Source organism: Tasmannia lanceolata, unplaced genomic scaffold, assembly GCF_043159265.1.
Source record: "Tasmannia lanceolata isolate RefF3 unplaced genomic scaffold, GAP_Taslan_0.1 ptg000037l, whole genome shotgun sequence".
Taxonomy (NCBI): Eukaryota; Viridiplantae; Streptophyta; class Magnoliopsida; order Canellales; family Winteraceae; genus Tasmannia; species Tasmannia lanceolata.
This window is the reverse complement of record NW_027518714.1, coordinates 21,840,001-21,862,792: the sequence shown is the minus strand read 5'-3', so window position 1 is coordinate 21,862,792 and position 22,792 is coordinate 21,840,001. Positions and strand designations below refer to the sequence as shown.

Genomic DNA, 22,792 nt, shown 5'->3' with positions numbered 1-22,792 from the left:
AAGGGATTTCACCCAAAAATCTCGAGATTTGATAATTATTTAATATTATCCCAAAATTTCGGTCAAAATTGCCGAAATTTCGGTTGAAATAAAAAGGAGAAAAAATAGCCGCTGAATTGACTTGGTCAGATTTCGCCCAAAATTTCGGTTTCAGTGAGGACCGAAATGCACTCAGAAACCGAAATTTGAAACCGTGGTTGCAACCCTCCCTTCCATCTTCTACTAGTGTCGCACCCCCCAAAACCTATTTATTCCATTTTTTTCCACAGACCATTCACTCCCCTCAAACCTCTTTTTTTAGGGGTTTCACAATCCTTAACCTCTATATGTGAATTTTTCATACACCTCTAACCTTGGACCAATTAATCCTTACCCCTGCAACCTAGATTTGTGTTACACTCATGTCCTCAAGTTTAGTACAACTCAGTCCCTAATCGTCACTTATTTATGATCTAAACTAGTTTCTTCTTGCCCTTTTTATCTTGTGATTGGTTTTGGAACGTTCATTAGTCGTCCCATCTTGTTTCTATATATGTTTGGGCGGTGTTTGTGCATTCTTCTTTGTCCCGGAGTTGGATGTTGATGTCTTCGCGTGAGTATTGTTAGAGGAGTTATTGGTGATTATCTGTGGTGGATTTATTGGACAAAAGTGCATGCCAACTGTTTGAAGAAATGGTTGAGAGAATTTTTTGTTTGCTTTAGTAGTGATCGATTGTGCCTCGTTACTTGTGTCGTTGGTGGTGATTAGTTTGTAGCTAGTCTTGGTGGTTCGTTGCTTCTACGCTTAGTTGGTTGGTTGCTTCTACACTTGGTTGTCAGTGGTGCTTGGTCGTTTGTTGTTGTTGGTTGGTGGTGGTTGTTAGTTGGTGTTGAGTGGTGGTGGAGTTTTTTTGGTGATTGTTTGCTGTTGGTTGGTGGTGATTATCTATCCCTTGTTCGTGCCGTGGTTGTTGGTTAACTTGTTGGAGGTAGTTCTTGGTGCCTAGTTGTCTACAGGTTGTTGGTTACCTTTTATAGTTGTTGGCTATTCGTGGTGTTCGCAATTGTTCGACTGCTGGATGGTTCGTTGCGTTGTTAGTTGCCAGATTGTTCGTGGTTTGCTGGTAGTGTTGACTGCCTTGTTGGTGTCTCCTTGGAGGGAGTGATTGTTGGTTCGTGGTGATTGTTGATTGGTGTTGTCGATGGTGGACTTATTAGTGCTTCTTTTTATTGTTGTTGGTGGCAGTGTTGATTGTTGGTCCTTGGTGCTTGTTGGTTGGTGGTGCTTACTGTTGGTGGTGTAGTTATTGGTGCTTGATTGGTGGTCACCATTGTTGGTGGTTGTTGAAGGTGTTGTTTGTCTCTATTGACGGCTCATTGGTTGTCAATTTTCCTATACTTAATGTTGTTTGCGACTTGGTTTTACCCTATTTCTCTTTATGTTGCTTCGTTGGTGGTGATGATGGTCTTCCCGGGTTGGTGATTGGCCTTCGTTGTTATTGATTGTTCTTGGTGGATTGATATTGGGTTGCTAGTGTTCCCCTCCAATGTGTTTGAGGTTGCTTGCTGTTAGTTGTTCCTGGCATTATTGTTGTGGTTGCCGATTGTTGTTGGTTGTTGTGATGGATCGAATCGCTTCGTCCTCGCTTGCTAGCCATGACTGTGGTCGTGATTCAGGGGGACGTCGTGGTCGTGGGTCTCGATATTGTACCCTCTGTCGTATGGATGGCTACAATATTGACTACTGTTATGCTTTACATCCAGAGCTTCAACCCTACGACCCTTCTACTGCTCGTGTTGCTCCTACTACATCTGCCTCTCCAGACTCAATACTTGTCAATCGTGCTGAATATGAGGAACTTGTTCGCCTACATGATAGATGCAAGTCGCCCATTGCCACATTTGCCCAACGAGGTAGCTTGTCTTGTTTTCTTTCTGGAACTGCTTCTGGATCATGGCTCATTGATTCAGGAGCACCTCATCGCATGACTGGTAATTTTAATCTCCTTACTTCTTTCCAATCCCCACCTCCTAGTGCACCTCATACTGTTACATTAGCAGATGGAACTACATAACCTGTCTCTGGGGTTGGTATAGTCTCCATCTCTAATAGCATTTATTTATCTTCAGTTCTTTATGTTCCTTCATTTCCTGTTAGTCGATTGTGTGTGCGTCAATTGACAGAAACTCTAAACTGTTCTTTTTCATTTTTTTCCTTCTTATTGCACGTTTCAGGATCTCAAGACTGGGATGAGGATTGGTTTGGGCCATGAGATTGGTAGCCTATATTATCTTGATTCAAGACCTGCTAGTGCTGCTCTTCGTACTTCTGTTGATGCTCATCAGTGGCACTGTCGTTTGGGCCACCCTCCTGCCGAGAAGCGTCTCAAATATCCCTTCTAGTTCTATCGAGTTGTTTTCTTGTGAGTCTTGTGAGTTGGGCAAGCACCATCGAGTGTCTTTTCCTTCACGTGGTGTTCTTTGTTCATCGAGTGCTTTTGAACTTATTCATTCAGACGTTTGGGGTCCTTCACATGCTATCTCTTTATATGGTTTTCGATACTTTGTTATATTTGTGGATGATTTCCTGCGTGTTACATGGTTGTTTCTACTTAAAGATCGTTCTGAATTTTTAATGCATTTTGTCGCTTTTACTTTGAAATTCCGAAGCAATTTAAATGCTCTATTTCTTGCTTGCGCACTGATAATGCCAAAGAGTATTTCTCTACCTGTAATGGTTTTCAACAATTTCTTGAATCCCGTGGCATCATCCATGAGTCCTCCCGTGCTTGTACTTCACAACAGAAAGGCGTCGTTGAGAGGAAGATAAGATACTAACAAGCACGAGTACAGGTACGGGTACGGGGTCCGGGTACGAAACAACACGGGTACGTGGGTACGTGGGTACGTGATTTTCCAAAATACTGGGTACGGGTACGCTGGATATAATATATTTTAATATTTTATTATATATTTGTAAAAATTTTAAAAAACAGTTGGAGGAAATCAAATAACACTAACATCACCAAAATAGCAAGATCTATTAAAAGAACACAATTTTAGTAGGCAAATCAGATTATTGGAGTCTCCAAAATTCAGTTTGGGGCTCCCAATTGGTTGTCACAATAGCAAATTAACAGGGCCTAAACCCTAAGCTCCTAATTGTGAGCCCAAATCAGATTCTTGGAGTCAAAATTAAACATAATTTTGACTGCAAAAATCAGTTTTTGGCTCCCAATCGGTTGTCACAATCCCAAATTAACAGGGCCTAAACCCTAAGCCCCTAATTGTGAGCCCAAATCAGATTATTGGAGTGAAAATTAAACAGAAGGGAAAATTACATTTACACCCCCCTAGTTTCTGACACATTACTCTAACCCTGACTTTCAAAACATGACAAGTACACCCCTTGAGGTTTCAAAACATGACAAGTACACCCTGTTCGTCAACGGTCCGTTAGTTTAACCTGACAGAAAGGCTGAAACTAACCATGGTTAATATTTTGAGGACAAAACTACGCTCATTTGCAGAGGGACTAGGGTTACGCCATTTCCCACCGCCGCTGTTGCACCTCCGGCCACCACCGCCGTCGCCATCTCCAGCCACCGCTGTCACCTCCACAACAGACAATGAAACCCCACCCCATGGCTACATCAAACCCACATTTCAAGAAAAAACATTGATAAAAACAAAAAGCCCTAAAATATTAAGGTTTATGTGCAAATCATGATAATGGTGTGAATGAAGACAAATAAAACTCCTAGATCGAGGGTTTATGTTAATAAATAAACAAGGGTTTGAACCCAACCCTAATTTTCAGTTGGGGAAGATGAGGGCATTGTGGTCATTTCCGCCTCGCTGTCTACTCTGTCGCTTCAAAAAAACTTCAGGGGGTGTACTTGTCACGTTTTGAAAGTCAGGGTTAGAGTTGAATGTGTCAGAAACTTGAGGGGGTGTATCTGTAATTTTTCCTAAACAGAATTTTGACTCCAATAATAAGATTTGGGCTCCCAATCGGATGTTACAATGTCAAATAAACAGGGCATAAAGCCTTAAAAAACAAAGATATGGAGAGAGAGAGAGAGAGAGTGACACAGAGAAAGGTAGAGAGAGATCGAGGGAGAGAGAGAGAGAGACTGAGAGAGAGAGAGAGAGAGAGAGACCGAGAGACTGAGAGAGATACAGAGAGAGATAGAGATAGAGAGAGAGGGGTATTTATTGATGGATTTGTTTTAGAAAACAGCCCATAAACTTTTGATATCACCGAAAGGTAACTATAAACAAAGATAATTAAGAATAATAAAATGATATGGTCTCACATAAGCCTTAGGTGTGTGTGCGTCACTTGGAAATATGGAATGAGAAAACTTAGAATTTGGTATAGCATTGTGTTTCAGATTCGCTAGCAATCCCTACTCAGACATAGATGATTTCTTACTCTTTCACATCACAAATAACTAAGGTAGGTGATGGTAACCCAAACTTGTACTCTTGAGCAATGATTGATTTATATGCATGCAATGATATTCTTAGTAGACATAGAATTGTTCATGATAATGATGTAGTTTAGATGATTGTTCCTTATTAATATGCATCGTGCTCTCATGTTTTATTCTATTAGTAGCATGCAAATGTTGAAAATTGATGCTATGCGAGTAGCTTGGAAAAGATGAAATGTTATGATTCCTTGTTAAAGGGAAAAGGAAAATGTGGGAAGCAATAAAATTGCTAAAAATATCTTTAAGATATTGGAAAGAAGAAAAAAAAGGATATGGATGATATGCCAGTAAGACTGATAAGAGACAAAGACATTGGGAAAATAATTTGGTGGATTGAGCCGAGGTATGAGTCGTCCAGGAATAATGAAATTCCGAGCCGGCCTTGGGTTTTAGCGCACCCCCTTGGCAGTAAATGCATCCTCTTAGACCATGATGTCAGGAGGCGGAGTGGCTATTAAGCACGTCGTAAAAAGTCCCTCATGCCCACTACTTGTAGACGAGGGTATTGGAACGTATTGGGGGCGGGATAACAAGCTAAGGGAGCTTGATTGTCTTGGGTGAGTCGTCTCATGCATTAATAATGATAATAACAAAAATATAAATTTCTCATTTGTAAAACGTTGTTGTGTTGCTAGAATAGTAGTTTTAAATTGATTTATGCTATAGCATACCCCCAATTACCGTTCATGATTTCTTTACAAATAAATTATGTTACATGTTCACCTATAGAATTAAGTTGTATGCCTTTAAATTCAAGAGTTGTTTAATTGTATTTGTTTAGGTACCGAATGAATCTACATAGTTCTTTGAACTAACACCAAAAATTCCCCATAGGTTTTAATACAATGGACAACATCGAGAATAAATAGGGAGCGTAGGAAGAGCGTGCCGAGTCATTGGAGTGTCTAGTCTTTTTCATTTATATATATATGAGGAAAATGATTGTGAGCTTGAAGCTCATATAGCTTATATGAGCTTGAGGGCCCAAACACATGTGGGCCCACACTGTTAGGATGATCCAAAGCATTCATTTCAAAGGCCCTTATATAGATAGGATGTGTACAAAAAATCAGCTTCATAGGATCATCCTAACCCATCCAAATGTGGAGGGCAAAATGGACAGACACCGTTTGCCACAAATCTGCCCATTTTTGCCCTCCGCTTTTGGAAGGGTTAGGATGATCCAATGGATCTGATTTTTGGTACACACCCTATCTATGATGGGGCCTTGCAAATGAATGGTTTGGATCACCACAAAAAATGTGGGACCCATGTGTTTGGACCCTCAAGCTCATATAAGCTATATGAGCTTCAAGCTCACAATCATTTTCCTCTCTCTCTCTCTCTCTCTCTCTATATATATATATATATATATATATATATATATATATATATATTTTGAAATGGCAGTTTACTTATGTCAGTTTACTCTTGCTAAACACTCTAAGTTTGATTTAGATTAATAATATTTGAGTTATTTCTTATTTAGAAAAAAAATTATTCCGCATTTTTCATGAGTTACATTTAGTTTATGTCTTTAGTGGCATTTCGAGTTTATCCGAAAATCCGGGTCGTTACAGTACCCGTGTGTACCCGTACCCCATACGTACCCGATATGGGTACGGGAGGTCTGAGGGAGCACCCGTGCTTCCTAGATAAGATACTTATTGGATATGACTCGCACTATCATGTTCCGGATGTAAGTTCCCTAAGTTTATTAGGGTGATGTAGCCTGCAGGGCTTACGTCTTAGGGAATCGTCTTCCTTCTTCTGTTTTGTCTGGACAGACACCGTTTTATATTCTATACCCATTAGGTGATCCATTTCCCTTGATCCCATGTGTCTTTGGTAGTACCTTTTTTGTTCGCAAATTAGCTCCTGGCCTTGACAAAGTGGATCCTCGAGCTGAGAAATGTATCTTTTTTGTGTTACTCTCGTATTAAAAAAGGATACAAGTGGTGTAGTCCTAGGCTGAGGAAAACCTTTGTTTCTGCAGATGTCACTTGCTTTGAGGATACTCCCTATTCTTCTGATCCTCCTACAGCTCCTGTTGAGCTTCCTACTCTGCTGCTTCCTCTCCCGTCTAGTCCAGCTGCTTAGGACATTATTCCCATGACGACTACTACAGAGACCACATCAGGGCCACCTATATCTGAACCGAAAATCTATACCCGTGGAGCATGTCAGGTTTTCCCACTGTCAGTCCATCACCTCTGCCCGCTGATCTTCTTCCTCAGTCGGATGATTCTCCATCAGGTGGTTGTCCTATTGCCTCTTGCACTCGCTCTCACACTACTCTACATCCTATTTCTCAATTTGTTTCGTATGAGCATCTTTCACCCTCGTTTCGCTCTTTTGTCTCTAGTGTGTCTACTTTTTCTGTGCCTAAGATAGTTTTAGAGGCTCTTGCTCTTCCAGGGTGGCAGGCTGCCATGGAGGCTGAGATGGCTGGCCTTCATTCTAATAACAAGTGGCAACTTATTCCTCTTCCCTCTGGAGCACAACCTGTTGGGTGTCGATGGATATTTACTATTAAGTACCTACCTGATGGGATTGTTGAGCATCTCAAAACGCGTCTTGTAGCCAAAGGATATACTCAAACATTTGGAGTGGACTATCAGGAGACATTCTCACCTGTGGCAAAGATACTTGTCCTGATTCTGATTTCCATTGCTGTGAACCGTGGGTGGCCCCTTTATCAGTTGGATGTTAAAAATGCATTCCTTCATGGCGACCTCACTGAGGAGGTATATATGGAGCAACCTCCGGGGTATGTTGCTCAGGGGGAGATGGGTTTGTCAGTTTGTCGCATTAGGAAAGATATTTATGGATTGAAGCAGTCTCCGAGGGCATGGTTCGGCCGGTTCAGTGATGCAGTCTTGCGCTTTGGTATGAAGCAGTGTGCTGTTGATCATTCTGTTATGAGCTACCAGTCCACTGCTGGTTCTATATTCTTGGTTGTTTATATGGATGATATTGTGATCACTAGAAATTACAATGGTGGAATAAATAGATTGAAGACTCTCCTCCAAGGAGAATTCTCAACAAAAGACTTGGACCTTCTCAGATATTTCCTTGGCATTGAGGTAGCACACTCTCATTGTGGTCTTTCTTTGTCACAGAGGAAGTATACGTTAGATATTCTAGAGGAGACTGGTTCCATAGGGTTAAAACCAGCATCTATACCTATGGATTCGAATGTAAAACTATTTCCAGATCAAGGCGACTTGTTGTGTTGGATGATCCAGGTGGATATAGGAGATTAGTTGGGAAGCTAATTTATTTGACAGCCACTCGTCCTGATAACTCATTTGCCGTAGGAGTGGCCGGTTAGTTTATGAGCTCTCCTCGCACCTCTCATTGGGCAACAGTGATTTAGATTGTCAGATACTTGAAGGGCACACCAGGAAAAGGCTTATGTTTTAGGAAACATGGTCATGAGAGAGTAGAGGGATTTACTAATGTAGATTGGGTAGGGTCTCCAGTAGACAGGAGATCCACAACTGGTTATTATACATTTGTTGGAGGTAATATGGTGTCCTGGAGAAGTAAAAAGCATGATATTGTATCTAAATCCAGTGTAGAACAAAATACGTAGCTATGTCATACACGAGTGGATAGTTGCTTTGGTTAGTCTCTTTCCTATCAGAAATTGGTTTTCCACCTTCAGGACGAGCACAACTGTATTGTGATAACAGATCTGCAATTCATATCGCTAACAACCCAGTCTTCCATGAGCAAACAAAACACATTGAAGTGGATTGACATTTCATTCGTTTGAGAATTCAGAGAGGAGAAATATACACCATGTTCACTCGATCAACAAACCAGCTTGCAGATGTGTTCACTAAACCATTAGGGCCTGCTATGTTAAGGGATGCATGTAACAGGCTAGGAATGTATGATATATACTGTTAGAATATGTGGGATCCAACGGTTGGATTGGGTTAAGATCTCACCGTTGGATCATCTTGGAGGTAGATTGGGTAAGTTGGCTAAATGAGGAGACTAGATAAATTAGGCGAGTGGATAAGAAGAGGCAAGCAAGAAAGATTAGGAAAGTAGATTTAATTAGGTAGAAATTAGGATTCCTTCCCTTCCATAATTATCTTGATTTCCCTTCAATGCTTATCATGTAAGTGCTTTATATAAGCACCATTTGATTACTGTAATTGCATCTAAGAATTAGTGAAATTTCTGAAGTTTATCATGGTATCAAAGCGAGACGATCCGACCCGTCCTTGATCACATCTTTCGCAGTTCCATTTTCCGGCGGACGGCCGGCCAACATAGCTCTCCAATTTATCCGCTGCAAAAACAGCCCCTGCAAATCTAAATCCCAACTCTTAGAATTCGCTTCCTTTGTGTTTGCCTCATTTTCATCTCTACTTTCCCATGTTCCATCCATGGGTTTTCATCCATGCCTTCACTGCAGTCGCAGCCATCTCCCCTTAGGTTCATTTGATCGGCCTCATGGAGAGAGAATGAAGTCCTCAATGTTTTGTCCAAATATCAAGCCCTGAATTCCAACATCATGAAGAGAAGATGAGGGATGCCCATGGAACATTAAAGCCTATGGTGTAGACACTAGGGCTGCACAAAAAACCGCCTAAACCGATAAACCGAACCGAACCGGGCCTTTCGGTTCGGTTTGGTTCAGTTTTTATTCCTATCGGTTTGGTCGCGGTTACGAGATTCACAAAACCGATCCCATCGGTTCGGTTTACGGTTCAGAGAATTTTAATCCGAAAAACCGAACCGAACCGGCAATTCTTACCAAAACCGAACCGAACCGGTTCAGATATAATTTTTGGCTCTTTTTGCCATTCGGCCCATTCGTAATTTCGTAGCAAAACCAAACCCATATCTATCCGCTCCTTTGACCTAACCCTAACTCTAACCCTAACCCAACAATAACCCAAAAAGGACCCAAACCATTCTTCTCTTCTCTTTCACCTCTCCTACACCACAACTACAGCAGCAACATAGAACAACCCAAATAAGCATCGCTGCAACCTGCAAGTGCAAGCCATCTTCTTCCCTATCATCAAACCCATTAACACCTCCAGGTTCGAACACTAACATCTTCGTCTCCTCTAATCAAAAGATTCAAGCCCTAACTTCTTCTCCTCTAATCCCAAGCCTAACCCCTTTTCAAAACCTTCATTAAATTCCCAGATCCGCTCCGCCACGGAGCCACCCATCCCTGACTCAAAACCCACTTCAAACCCTCCTTCATTGCCCAAACCCACTATCCTGCAACTCTAATCCATCACCACCATCTCGGCATCTCCCCACCGATTTCCACCATCTCCCTTTTTAGTGGTAAGTTTTTTTTTCTCAATCTCAGATTTCAGATCCATGTATTTAATGAATGAGACTACATGTGTGCAAGACTATGAGCAGTTTAGGGCCTCTTTGGATGCTACCAAAGTCATTCCTTATTTGCAAGTGAGATTATTTTAAGCTAATTTTATTTGCTAATGGATGAGTAGTGACTTCTTTGTATGGATGAGTAGTTACAAGTCAAAAACGGATAAACCGTGAACCAAACCAAACCGAACCGGTCAAAATCGGTTTGGTTCGGTTCGGTTATAAGCCCCAACGGTTCGGTTACGGTTTGGATTTTTTCCAAACCGATGGGATCGGTTCGGTTCAAGAAACACCCTTAAACCGAACCGGACCGACCCATGTGCAGCCCTAGTAGACACTGCTAACTTTTTCTCTGTTTTCAATGCACCCCATCTCTTCAATCTATCTCCTAAATTTTGATATTTGCACCCTCCTATTCATGCACCATTTAAATCCGTAAAGTCATTGGCTTTTTTTTATGTGCCGTTAGCTTTTTCGCTATTATTCGTCGCCCATCTCTATACTTCCATTTTTTTCTCTCTCTTTAATTCCTTGATCCATTTCAGTTGAGGTACCTCTTCGAGGTGCGTGCCTGAAATATGAGCTCTACTCAGTTGAGGGGCCTCTCTCCTCGAGGTTTGTGCCTGAGAGAGCAATTTGAAATTCCCATGAAGATTGGTATTCTAAAACCAACCCATGTAGTCATGCACATCGAGGCCCATTCTTGCCCATTCCGGCATCGGTCCATAGTGACCCAATCTTACTCGCCCATCGAGGCTTGAGTCTTGTCTAGCCCATTGAGGTTGTGATCTATTGATCCATTGGTTTTTTTTTTCTTAAACCCTCTTTGCGACACATCAGCAAGCGGCGTCTTCTTCGGCAACCATCGTTGGTGATCATTGGCAGCAACATCAGTCTTCACCATCAACTTTCGGAAGTGCATCAAATTGGTGGATTTTGATTAAATTTGTAATTTGGGAATTCTATTTTCCATATTTGGCAATTTTACTGTAATCAAACGTATATCGATTTTCAATCCATATACGTTTGAGGGGGCCTGTTAGAATATGTGGGATCCAACGGTTGGATTGGGTTAAGATCTCACCGTTGGATCATCTTGGAGGTAGATTGGGTAAGTTGGCTAAATGAGGAGACTAGATAAATTAGGCGAGTGGATAAGAAGAGGCAAGCAAGAAATATTAGGAAAGTAGATTTAATTAGGTAGATTTGATTAGGATTCCTTCCCTTCCATAATTATCTTGATTTCCCTTCTATGCTTATCATGTAAGTGCTTTATATAAGCACCCTTTGATTACTGTAATTGCATCTAAGAATTAGTGAAATTTCTGAAGTTTATCATATACATTCCAGCTTCAGGGGGAGTGTTGGATGTATTCGTTGTTAGACGCACCACACTGTTAGATACATTACACTCATTAAGGGTACTTTGGTCATTGTATCACGTTAAATGACCAAAGCTTCGTCTTGGTCAAGGTAATAAAGGTCATGAATCTCATGGCCCAAGCCAATCCTCGTCCCAGTCTTCATGTCCTGAAAAACACAATAGGAAGAAAAAAAAGGAAACAAAACAATTTAGCGACTTTGTTAATTGGTTAACAGATAACAAGTTAACAGGAAAAGAAGGGACATAAAGAATAGAAGACATTTGAAGACCCGTTGAGGTGGAGACTACACCCATCCCGGATACAGGAGATGTAGTTCCATCTGCTAAAGTTACAGTACGAGGACCCATAGAAGGAAATGAAGGAAGAGAGAATTGTAGGATTACTAGTCAGATGGTGTGATGCTCCTGAATCAATGAGCCATGATCCAGAAGAAGTACCAGAAAGAAAACATGAGGGGCCACCTTGATGTGCAAACGCGGTATCTGGCTGCTTCCCTTTTTCCCGGAGACGTAAAGATCATCATATTTTGCACGGGGGATTACCATTGTGTCAGGAGTCATAGATGGAGCAACAGAGGAGGAAGGACTATCAGAAGCTACAATAGAAGCACTCGCAGGTCTGTAGGGATGGAGCTCAGGATGTAGATCATAGTAATAATCAACAATATGCCCCTCCATACAACAATGAGTACAATAACGGGACAAATGACCACGGCCTCCTCCATCGCGGCCTCCCCTTGAGTCATGGCTACTGCCACGGTCACGGCCACGCCCAAATCGGCCACGATCAGTCCCAGCATAAGTCACATGAGCAGACCCATCCACCATAGGGTCACTATGCTGAACTACTCTCATACGTTGAACCCTAGAAAATACATCTGCGAGGGTGGGAATCAAACTAGAACTGACAATCTGTTGTCGGAGTTGGAGATAGTCAGGCCCCAATGAGTCAAGAAATCTAACCACACGTAACTCCTCCTGGCGTTTTTTTAAGTACGACAGGATCCGTAGTAAACGACATCAATAAATCAAGCTCCTGAAAAGTGCTAGATAGTCCATGTAGTGGCTATCAACCAGTTTGTCGCCTCTTTGAAGGCTAAACCACTCGGTAAAACGATCACATATACGCGTAAGATTATCCACCCCAAAATACATTGTAGCGGTCTGCTCCCAAATTTCTTTCAACGACTGAAGATACATCAGAGAAGTGGCAATATTGGGTTCCATACAACCCCATCGAAAAAGAAAGGATCACAGCATCGTCCTCACGCCACTGATCATAAGTCAAATCACTAGCAGCCGGTGATGCGCGCTCTAAAAAACTGATTTTCCGACAGGCAAGTAAGTGTAGACAGCCATCTTCCACGGGGGATAATGAGTCCCATCTAGCTTTATAGAATTCATCTGAAGGGGAGGTTCGACATGGGAATAACTAGACTTGCCACTGTATGAAGAACAAATCTCAACAACCTTGTTGTCGGCAGGTGGCTGAGAAGATTGCTCCACAAATTCCATAATGAAGGCACCAAACAACATGAATAACACCACCATGAATATTCCAACACCCACAACACCACAAAAAGTACCCACCAACCACAATAAAAAAAAAGTCACTAAAATCTCCAACACATCAACTAACGATAAAATAATCACCAACAACCAACCACGACACCACCACCACCACCACCGATATCATCCAATCAAATGACAAATCCACACTAGTAACCATTCACCATGAAATCACAAACAGATCACCCACGACAACACCCACATATGCTATCTCACACAGTAACAACCGATTCCGGAATAGAAAGAGGCGACAACATCACAAACATACATCACCAATATGAGAGAATCAACAAACAGTAGCCCGGAACCAACCACGAGATGATAAAGAGCGAAGAATACCTGTTTAGATCATGAATCCGAAGGGTTTGAAGTGGATTAAAAATGAGTTTAGGGGCTGATTTGTATAAAGTAGCGGGCTACAGTTAGGGTTAGGGTTTGAGGGTGAGAAGATCAAGAATAAAGTTTTGAAAGGTTCGGCTAAGGTTTAGAGGGTATGGTTAGGGTTTTGTAGGGTTCGGCTAAGGTTTAGAGGGTATGGTTAGGGTTTTGTAGGGTTCAACTAGAGTTTTGATTATTCATAATCAAATGAATATGGTTTTTTTTTGGGTTATGCGCTCAATATTTTTAGGGGTCTTGGAGAATTTGATATGGTCACTTCTAGTGGTAGTGGTTATGGGTACAGTTAGGGGTTGTTGATGGCTGGGTTATGGTTACTTCTAGTGGTAGTGGCTATGGGTTTGGGGATTTGGATACCTAGGGTTAGGGTTAGCAATCGCATCTTCGCGTACACAGAGAAAAAGAAAAAAAACTCTTAGTTCTTCAACCTGAAGCTCTGATACCATGTTAATCTACATGGTGGAAGAGAGAGAGAGAGATGGAGAGAGAGAGATGGAGAGAGAGAGATGAGCGAGAGAATGAGAGAGAAACAACGAGACAGAGAAGGAGAGAAAGATAGGGGTGAGAGGGAGAGTTCGAAATTAATTTCACTCCCCTCTCACGTTATATATATATATATATATATATAATGAAATGACTAAATTGCCCTTATGTCATCTAACAGTCCTTCTTTAAGCAGTCTATCCTTAAAGATATTTAGTTTTTTCCCTTTGAGATCCCACCACCTAGTCCTCGGATGTCTAACATCTCTATGTTTTCTTTTCTAACGTTAAATGCATATATCCAATACCACCAGCCTATGTTGTGTGACTAAACACTCCCGAGTAACAATTTTTACACGCAGCTTTGTCCTCTCTCCTAGTGAGAATAAAATATATCTGGCTACAGTTGGTGCCACTGCCACTGCCACTGCTAAAGGTTATCAAGTGTGAATCTCTTTCTCTTAAAAAAAGTATTTGTTAACTTCAAATCATATGCCACTGCAAACTCCAAAATATCTTCTCTTGTCTCATTCCTATTGCCAAAACCCAGTCCTCCATGAACCCTCTCAAAACTTCCATTAGTTCTTCCCACATGCCTGTTTAAATCTCCTCTTATAAATAACTTCTCTTCATGTGGTATTCCTTGGACTACTTTATCCATATCCTCTCAAAATTGCCTCTTGACAGAGTCTATTTAAGGGGCATACGCACTAAGAAAATTAATCGTCCTTTCACCTAATATTAATTTAATTAGAATAATTCTATCACCCTTCCTTTTTACATCTACAATCTCATTTCTTAGGCTCTTATCTGTTGTAATCCCTACACCATTTTTATTCCTCTCCTTACCAGTATACTATAACTTGAAACCCGTATTTTCTATTTCCCTAGATTTTTCTCCTACCTATTTAGCCTCTTGAAGCCAAGCTATATTAACTCTCCTTCTACTTAGCGTATAAACTAATTCCTTCAGCTTACCTGTTAGCGAACCTATGTTCCAACTGGCTAAACGAATCCTACTTCTTGGACTAGCTTCCTCGCCCCTCGCACCCTTTCGTAGAGTGCGAGGACCCTTGTTCATTTTTCACCACACCCGGGCGCCGATGTGGCACGTCACTAAGGGAGCGACGGCCCAGGACCAACCTCCTCACCCCTCGCACCCGCCCAAGAAGGTGCAAGGACCCTTGCTCATTTAACATTATATCCGGGCACCGATGCAGTGCGTCGCTAAGAGGGTTACGCCCCAACGAATTTTCTATAGGATTCATCTTCATAGAAGAGTGGCTAAGTTTACGGCCAGCTACCAACCTAACGCTAACCCTCCTTTATCTTGGCTTGGGACAGGCTGTGAGAAATACATGCGGAGTTAAATGAAGAGCAAATATCCCAAAAAACCCACCCCAATAAAATTTTGATGACTGTACAACTGATCTCAGGCTTGCATCTGACACTTAATTTATGTTTGCGTCAACTATAATTATAATGATTGTTATTCTCAATTTCTCACATTAAAAGAACCTAAGTCTGTTGCACTAGTCCAAGACTCATTATACTTTTGTAAAATCGCTTTTTCTCTATTTCTGTGTTAGAATGGTTGCATGGATACTTATCGACTTTGTTTTAGATCCAAAACAAATATTTTCCATTTCTTTCATGATTTTTTCATCTAAAAGACTAATAATAAATTACAGAATGACTGAAATCTTGCGTATTCTGGCTTAATGTTCTTGTACTGGTTTGTTTTTGCATATAGTTGTATAAGTATATGCATAACTGTTGTTGCCTATACATTTGTCTCGGGGTGGCACTAGGAGTTGGTCTTTCCTTGCGAAACCCCAATTTGTTTGCTCCGTTGGAGCTAGCCCGGCCCCTCAACTATTCGCAGGCTTACAGCTCAAGTGCTTGATTCTGTACTATGGTGGAAGAATGCTCTCTCTCTCTCTCTCTCTCTCTCTCTCTCTCTCTCTCTCAACCATGGATGGTTGTCATTGGCACAAGGGGTCTGTTCCCTTTGCAATTATGTTTTCACACTACTGAAAGTAAACCTTCCATATGTGATTAACTAATTTTATGTTCTTGTTAATACCGATTTTTAGGTGTTTGGCAGTTGTTGTTGTTAGAGTATATGCCGTGAAAAGCCAGTAGAATGACATTTTGTAATCAATAAAGGTTTATTTCATGACATGAATGGGTAATTATATTAATGAATGTGTGTAATGTGCTTATTTTGTGACACATATTCGTCCTTAGGTGGACTTGATAAAAGGTTTATTGGAATGTTTTATGAAACAATGAAATGTTTTTAAAGGATTTTACAAATGCATTTGGAGGCCGGACACCGCTTGACCAAAATGGTATATCAAGAGTGGGCCAAGGGGGTAAGAAGTGTCCACCCCTCGTATGACTCAACTCAATAGATGTAGTCAAGAAGAAAGGACTTGCACATACAAGATGTGATTAGAGGTAAGATGATCTGGCCGTCATCTTCAGGGTTACGACTCGATGTAGGCCATTGACCTAATGCGAGTGTAGTTTAACTACAGAGTGAGATCGCAGTGGGACCCACCATAGGGTTCTGTAGGATCGACCGTCGGATCCCTGCGATGATCCCACTCATAACTCGAATGACTCGGTAACATCCAAATGGATCAGGGTTCCGCATTTTATGTAATTGCACAGACGGATATGATCTGTTATATTAATGTGAATACTTATTATATATATATATATATAGGAAATGCTCAAGGCCTAAGACCAAACTGGCCCATCCATGGTTTGGAGGCCTAAAGTCGGCCCCTCTCAGGTTGAGGTACATGATCTCTTGGCCCTTATATTCCAACTAACCTAGTGGAGGAAAGAAAGAAGAGTCTTAGGAGTTATCTCATTGGGAGTTTAAAATCTGGATCTTCGCTGTTGGAAGATGTATGGGAGTGGGCTAAAAGATGTTGGGGCCTTTCCAAACTGCAAAGGCCTTAATCAACTCAGTGGATATTTGGTTTTGCTTTGAGTTAGAATCCCAGGCGACTGCTATTCTCAGGCGTGGAGGTGATGCTTTGGGGGGATACCTCTCCTCCCTTCAGCCTTGATTCCCGGCTTATAACACGGGTGCTAGAACCATTAGGATTAGATTCTATAATATCCCTCTTCATGCCTGGTCTATGTCAACTGTGGAGATCCTCGGATAGCACCTGGGCCAGGTGCTCCAGACTCAGCTCTTTGGTAACCACGATCACTAGACTCAGCTCTTTGGTAACCACGAGCACTCTATGACCTTTGCCTCGGCTTTGGTCATAACTCCCCTTTGGAAATCTATCCCCTCATTTATTAATCTAAGAGTAGATTCCAGTATTTATTCTGTAAGAGTCAAGGTGATCTCTAAGGATAGTATCAATAGTCTGGCGATGTCGGTAATGGGGGAATGAAGTAAAGATAATTTGGCTGCTTTTGAGGGCCCCGATTTGCAGGTTCCCAACATTCAGTCGTCGGCGATGGCTAACCCACCGGAAAAGGTGACAGTTGCTAATCCCGAGGGTTGTGATAATGGCATGGAGCCGTTGGTGGGCCCCTGTTTGAATTTTGAATTATCCACTTCCTCGCCTGGCCCAGCAGCCAACAACTTGCCTAGAATTTCAGAGAGCAGAGTTGAGGCTGTGATAGGGAGGTGGAGTAAGGCTGGAGGCGGGTTGGTACCGAAATCTTTAATTGTTGCAGCACGAGTTGAGAAAGAAAGGCTCTTGCTAAAGATATCGCTGATAGCTGTATTCTGAATTAAGAAAAGAAGAAAAAGGCTATAAATAAAAATCAGATTTAATAACGAAAACAAAAGTTCTAAGGATAAACGTCTACGTATAGGGAAAGGTAATATACGCCGTAGAAGTACTAATCCGAAAGTACGGGTGCTAGCTACCGGAGGTGGTCTGTCTGTTTTTACAAGAAAACTTAAAGGTATTTTTAGGAAAGAGGATCACAGGAAGAGGAAACTTGTTGCTGATTCTCAAAAGCTCCTTCGAAATTTTGACAACTTCACTGAGACAGCTATGCCAGGGAAGGAAGCGAACCAGAGTGGCAATATTTCGATCGCTCAGGACTTTCCGTATGAGGATGGAGATCTTGAACTCCTGAAAGATGTTCGCTACAACGAAAAACTAGCAAGGAAGGAATCATCCACCCCATGTGAGGTCTCACTTAGCATGTTAAAGAAGCGATGGGCACATCTAAGGAAAGAATCTACCATCAATCCCTGCATCGACTTTAACCCCTCAGAGATGACAAGTGATATGGAATTGTATTTGCCTCCCCTAGATCTCCCCATGCTCAGTAAAGTTTTAGAAAAGGAAATGCGCACTCGTCGGCGCCTCTTGGAGGAGGAAAAAAGGACCGTTATTAGGGACCTGGAGAATAGTCGGGATACCCCGATGATTGAGGTCGTTGGTCCCTTGGACATGCTGGTACAGGAAATAGATCAACGCCGGGGAGCACCCAGGGCCTAGTGGGGATTCTAAAGGTAAGGCCAAGGGGGTTGTTGATAGTTCAGAAGAGTCAGGAAGTGGTGGATCGTTCTCGGAAGAATTCGATGACTTGTTAACAATGTGAGACGTTTTTTGGATTGAATACGATGAAGATCTGGAGGCAACCAAAGATATGTTTCTGGCAACGACAGCAAGAGACAAGGAAGAGAAAGAGGTAAGAGCAAAAGAGGCTGAAAAGAAGGTTGGGGAGGGGGCTTAAGCATTAAATTCCTCTTCCAATTCAGTCCTTTCATAATCTTCTGGAGTGAATTCAGGATTAAAGGGAGGAAGATTGTTATATTGATTGATTTGTAGTTTAAAGGAGTCCTTTTGAAACTCTCGGAAGAGGCTGTAGGAAGAATGCTAGTGTGGAAGGTCCATGATAAGCTTGAGAGAGTCTTTGGCTCCCCTCTTCAGGAGTTGTTATGCTCTGATTAAGTTCTTCTCGTTGAGTTTTCCTGAGGAAGTATGTGACTGGATGAAACGATGAAGATCTTCACAAAAGCTTCAATTTCTTAGGTCTGGTTATCTTAGGCACTAATCTGATCCTAGAAGCAGTGGAGTAGCTGTATTGAAGCTAATTCCCTTTAGCTTGAGAGACTCCAGTCTTTCGGTCTGGGTCATATCCTTCTTTTGTACCTGTACTTGTCTTCAGGAGTTTTGGAGAGAAGAAGGATTCCTTTTGGTTGATTGGGAAGGACGTTAGGAAATGGTTTTCGGTTGGGGTAGCCGTGGGGTCTGTAGTTTTGTAATGTTGATGGGAGTTGGCAAGATGGATGAGTTATCCTTTATCTCGATGTAATTATGAGTAGTTTTTACTTGTTTCTCTTGATGGCTCAGGAGTACGCTCTTGGCCATGATACTTTGTTAATGCAAGCCGGGACCCCTGGTCCCCAATGTAATTTCCATGGTATAAATATACTTTATCATCTTTCAAAAAAAAATATGTAAATGTCTTTGTTAAGTAAGTAACAAGAGACATTAAGAGAATTTTTCGAGGACAAATTGGAGCCATATAACTCCCATTGGATGCGAGTTATTAATTAATTTAGTGGATAATTAATTATTCATTTATTATACATTATTATGTATTATTAATGTCATTAATAATTAGTATAATAATGTCAGATCCAAATGAGGATAGTTATTCCCAAATCAGTTTTGCAAGAGGTGCGAAATTGGAATGGAATAGGAAATTGGAATTGTACTACACATTTGGATAGGATTGGTGGGGCACACCATACCCATAACAGTTGGAAGGGCTGGGAAAACGTTTCCCATTAACTCAAGGAGTTTGTGTTGCACTACAACTCCTCTTTGGATAGGAATTGCTCAAATGAACTTTCCAGACTTTGAGCAATTCATTTCCAACACGAACACTTATTGGATAAGGCCTTAATGGGCTGGAGAGTGACTCAAAAATACATTTCCCAATCAGTGTTGGGCTTCCCCACATGGCCTTGGACGTTTGGGAGAGTCCCATTCATTCGAGGAATCTCAATGCAAGTTGGTCTTTGTATTGGATAGGAATTGGGGGAGATAAACAAGGAGAAGATAAACCAAAACTCTTTGCTATTAAAAGAGGGGAAGGGCTGGATGAATTCTAGTGAATGTCACTTTGGAAATTTGTCGGCTCCTTCTCCCCCTTTGGAAAATACGTTTTCACATCCCCTCTCTCTGTCTCTCTCTCTGTCTCTCTCTCTCTCTCCTCCAATTATTCAACGTGACATCTCATAGTGCAAAAGAGAAAGGCTTCTAATTTAGTTCTCTGATCTCTACAACATGGGTACTGATTAGATCAGACCTTGTTCAAGTGAATAAGAGTTATCCACATCCACAATCAACGGTGCAAAGAAAGGAATCCATCGGTTCAACTTGCGGGATTCGCGGCGTTCAGAACGATCGCAACCGTTCGAGGAGTAGATCAAGCAGTGAGGTTTCTTGATTTCTTTTTCAAAGACGTATTTATTGATGTTTAATTAGCAATAATAACTAATCTAGACTCTATGATCTTGGGCAAAAGCAAGATCGAAAATAAAATTTAAAGTTCCATGCCTTTTTGTTTCCGCTGCGAGTAGCGATCTTGCCGGAAAGGGATAACCTTCCTTCAATTGTATGCAATGAAGCACGGGTACTCCTAAAAAGCCCTCGTACCCGTGTCGGGTGCGTATCTGGTACGGGTACGCTCGGGTACGTCCCGGGTACGCACCCTAGAGATTATAAAAAAACGATCTTTTATGAATCGGGTGCGTGTCGGGTGCGTTTGGGGTGCGCACCCGACGCACCTGACACGTTTAAGTTTTTTTTTTTTAAAAAAACTTAAGTTAGGGGGGTGTGGGGGGTAAAAATTGGGGTTTATACATAATGGGGTGGGGTGTGTGTGGAGTAAAAGGTGGGGGGTCTTTAAAAACTTCATTAAAACCACGATTTGGGTTTTTTTAAAACCCTAACTCATCTCTCTCTCTCTCTCTCTCTCTCTCTCTCTCTCTCTCTCTCTCCCTCTGGCTCTCCCTCTGGCTCCCTCGTCCGACGGAATCTCGCTCCGGCTCTCCCTCCTCCGACGGAACCTCCGGCTCATATATATATATATATATATATATATATATATATATCTCTTCCTCTCCCTCTCCCTCCGGCTCCCTCCTCCGACGGAACCTCCGGCTCTCCCTTCCACTCTCTTAAAGGTATCTCTCTCTCTCTCTCTCTCTCTCTCTCTCTCTCTCTCTCTATTCCTCCCATTTCTTTTTCTTTTTCCTTCCTCAGATTATGGCAACTGATTGTGTTCCCCAAACCTATTTCCTCAAATTAATAGGTTTAGGGCTGACAATTTGTTGTCATAATCTCCAAACTTAGGCCCTTTTCGTTTGAGATTTTGGCAACTGATTATCAGCCTCAAACCTATTTAGGGCTGACAATCAGTTGTCATAATCTCCAAATAGGTTTTGGGCTTTTTCCCTTTTGGGAGCACAATCGGTTGTCAAAATCTGAAACGAACAGGGCCTTAAATCTGAAAACTTTTTTATATGGAATTTGGCAATTTGCTATGGAATTTTGGATTTGCTAGTATTTTGGGATTTGCTAGTATATTGGATTTGCTAATTGCTAATTTGCTAGTATATGGAATTTTGGTATTTGCTTGTATATGGGATTTGCTAGAGAATAGGCTTTACTGCTGCCCCTATTTTTTTCCAGTCCACTACTAATTATTTGTGCAATAATCTGTTTGAATTCTGCAATAATTCTGCAAAACTGATTATTGGATTCAAAATTTTGTTTAATTTTGAGTCCAATAATATGTTTGGGGCTCATTACATTTAGTGATTTTGCCTAGTTCATTTTAGGCCCTGTTTAGTTTAGGCCCTATTCACTTGTTCAGTTTAGGTCCTGTTCTGTTTAATTTTGAGTCCAAAAATCTATTTGGGGCTCATTACATTTTTGGGTACAAATGTACAATAACTGACTAATTTTTGTTTTTGTTGTTTAATAGATTTTAGAATGTCTTCATCCGGTGCTAGTAGCGCCGCCCAAGCCGCACATACGTCTTCTACTGATGAAGATTTGTCGAAGCCTTTATGAAAGCATGTCTCTAGATTTGATAAAGATCCTAAGGGTAGAGGGAATGTGAGGTGGCAATGCAATTTTTGCAGTAAGAGTTTCAGTAGCTCCTACACAAGGGTTAGGGCGCACTTGTTGAAGATAGCGGGACAAGGAATCGGACCATGTCCTAAAGTGAAAGCAAGTGATCTACTTGCAATGCAAAGGTTTGAGGAAGAATGCAAAGAGTGTATGAAGCAAAATGCTCCCAAGAGAGTGTCATTGCCGCCATCATCAAGTAGTGGATCATTGAGTTGCCCAAGTAATATGCCTGTCCCTCCAAGTTTTGATCTAAAGAGGAGGAAGACAAGTGGTCCAAGTGGAAGTGTGAGTGCTATTGAAAAGGCATTCAACATGGCGGCTCGTGATCGCCTACATGGGGAGATTGCTCGGATGTTTTACTCTGGTGGCTTGCCATTTCACCTAGCAAGGAACCCACACTATGCGAGTTCATACTCTTATGCGGCCAACAATCCAATTTCCGGTTATTTGCCTCCGGGGTACAACTTGCTAAGGACGACTCTACTACAAAAAGAGAGGGCAAATGTTGATATGTTGTTACAACCCCTTAGAGATACATGGAAGGATAAAGGGGTGAGCATTGTTAGTGATGGATGGAGTGACTCACAAAGGAGGCCTCTCATTAACTTCATGGCGGTAACCGAGGGTAGCCCTATGTTTCTCAAAGCGGTAGATTGTTTGGGGGAGACAAGGGACAAACATTTCATTGCCAACTTGTTGAAGGAGGTAATTATGGAAGTTGGGCATGAAAATGTTGTCCAAGTAATTACCGACAACGCCGCAAATTGTAAGGCGGCCGGGCAACTTATTGAGGCACAATTTCCTTCCATCTTTTGGACCCCATGTGTGGTGCACACCCTCAACCTTGCTTTGAAGAACATATGTGCGGCGAAGAATGTGGAAGAAAATCAAGTTACATATGACGAATGTAGTTGGATAACGGATGTTTCGGGAGATGCTAGCATCATTAAGAATTTCATAATGAAT

General features: G+C 41.6%; 1 protein-coding gene across 2 annotated transcripts in view; it reads left to right on the top strand.

The window, feature by feature from the left end:
* MSH2 (MUTS homolog 2) overlaps positions 1–22,792 on the top strand; it is an 88,498-nt gene that overhangs the window by 58,165 nt on the left and 7,541 nt on the right. The gene's annotated exons all lie outside the window — the stretch shown is intronic.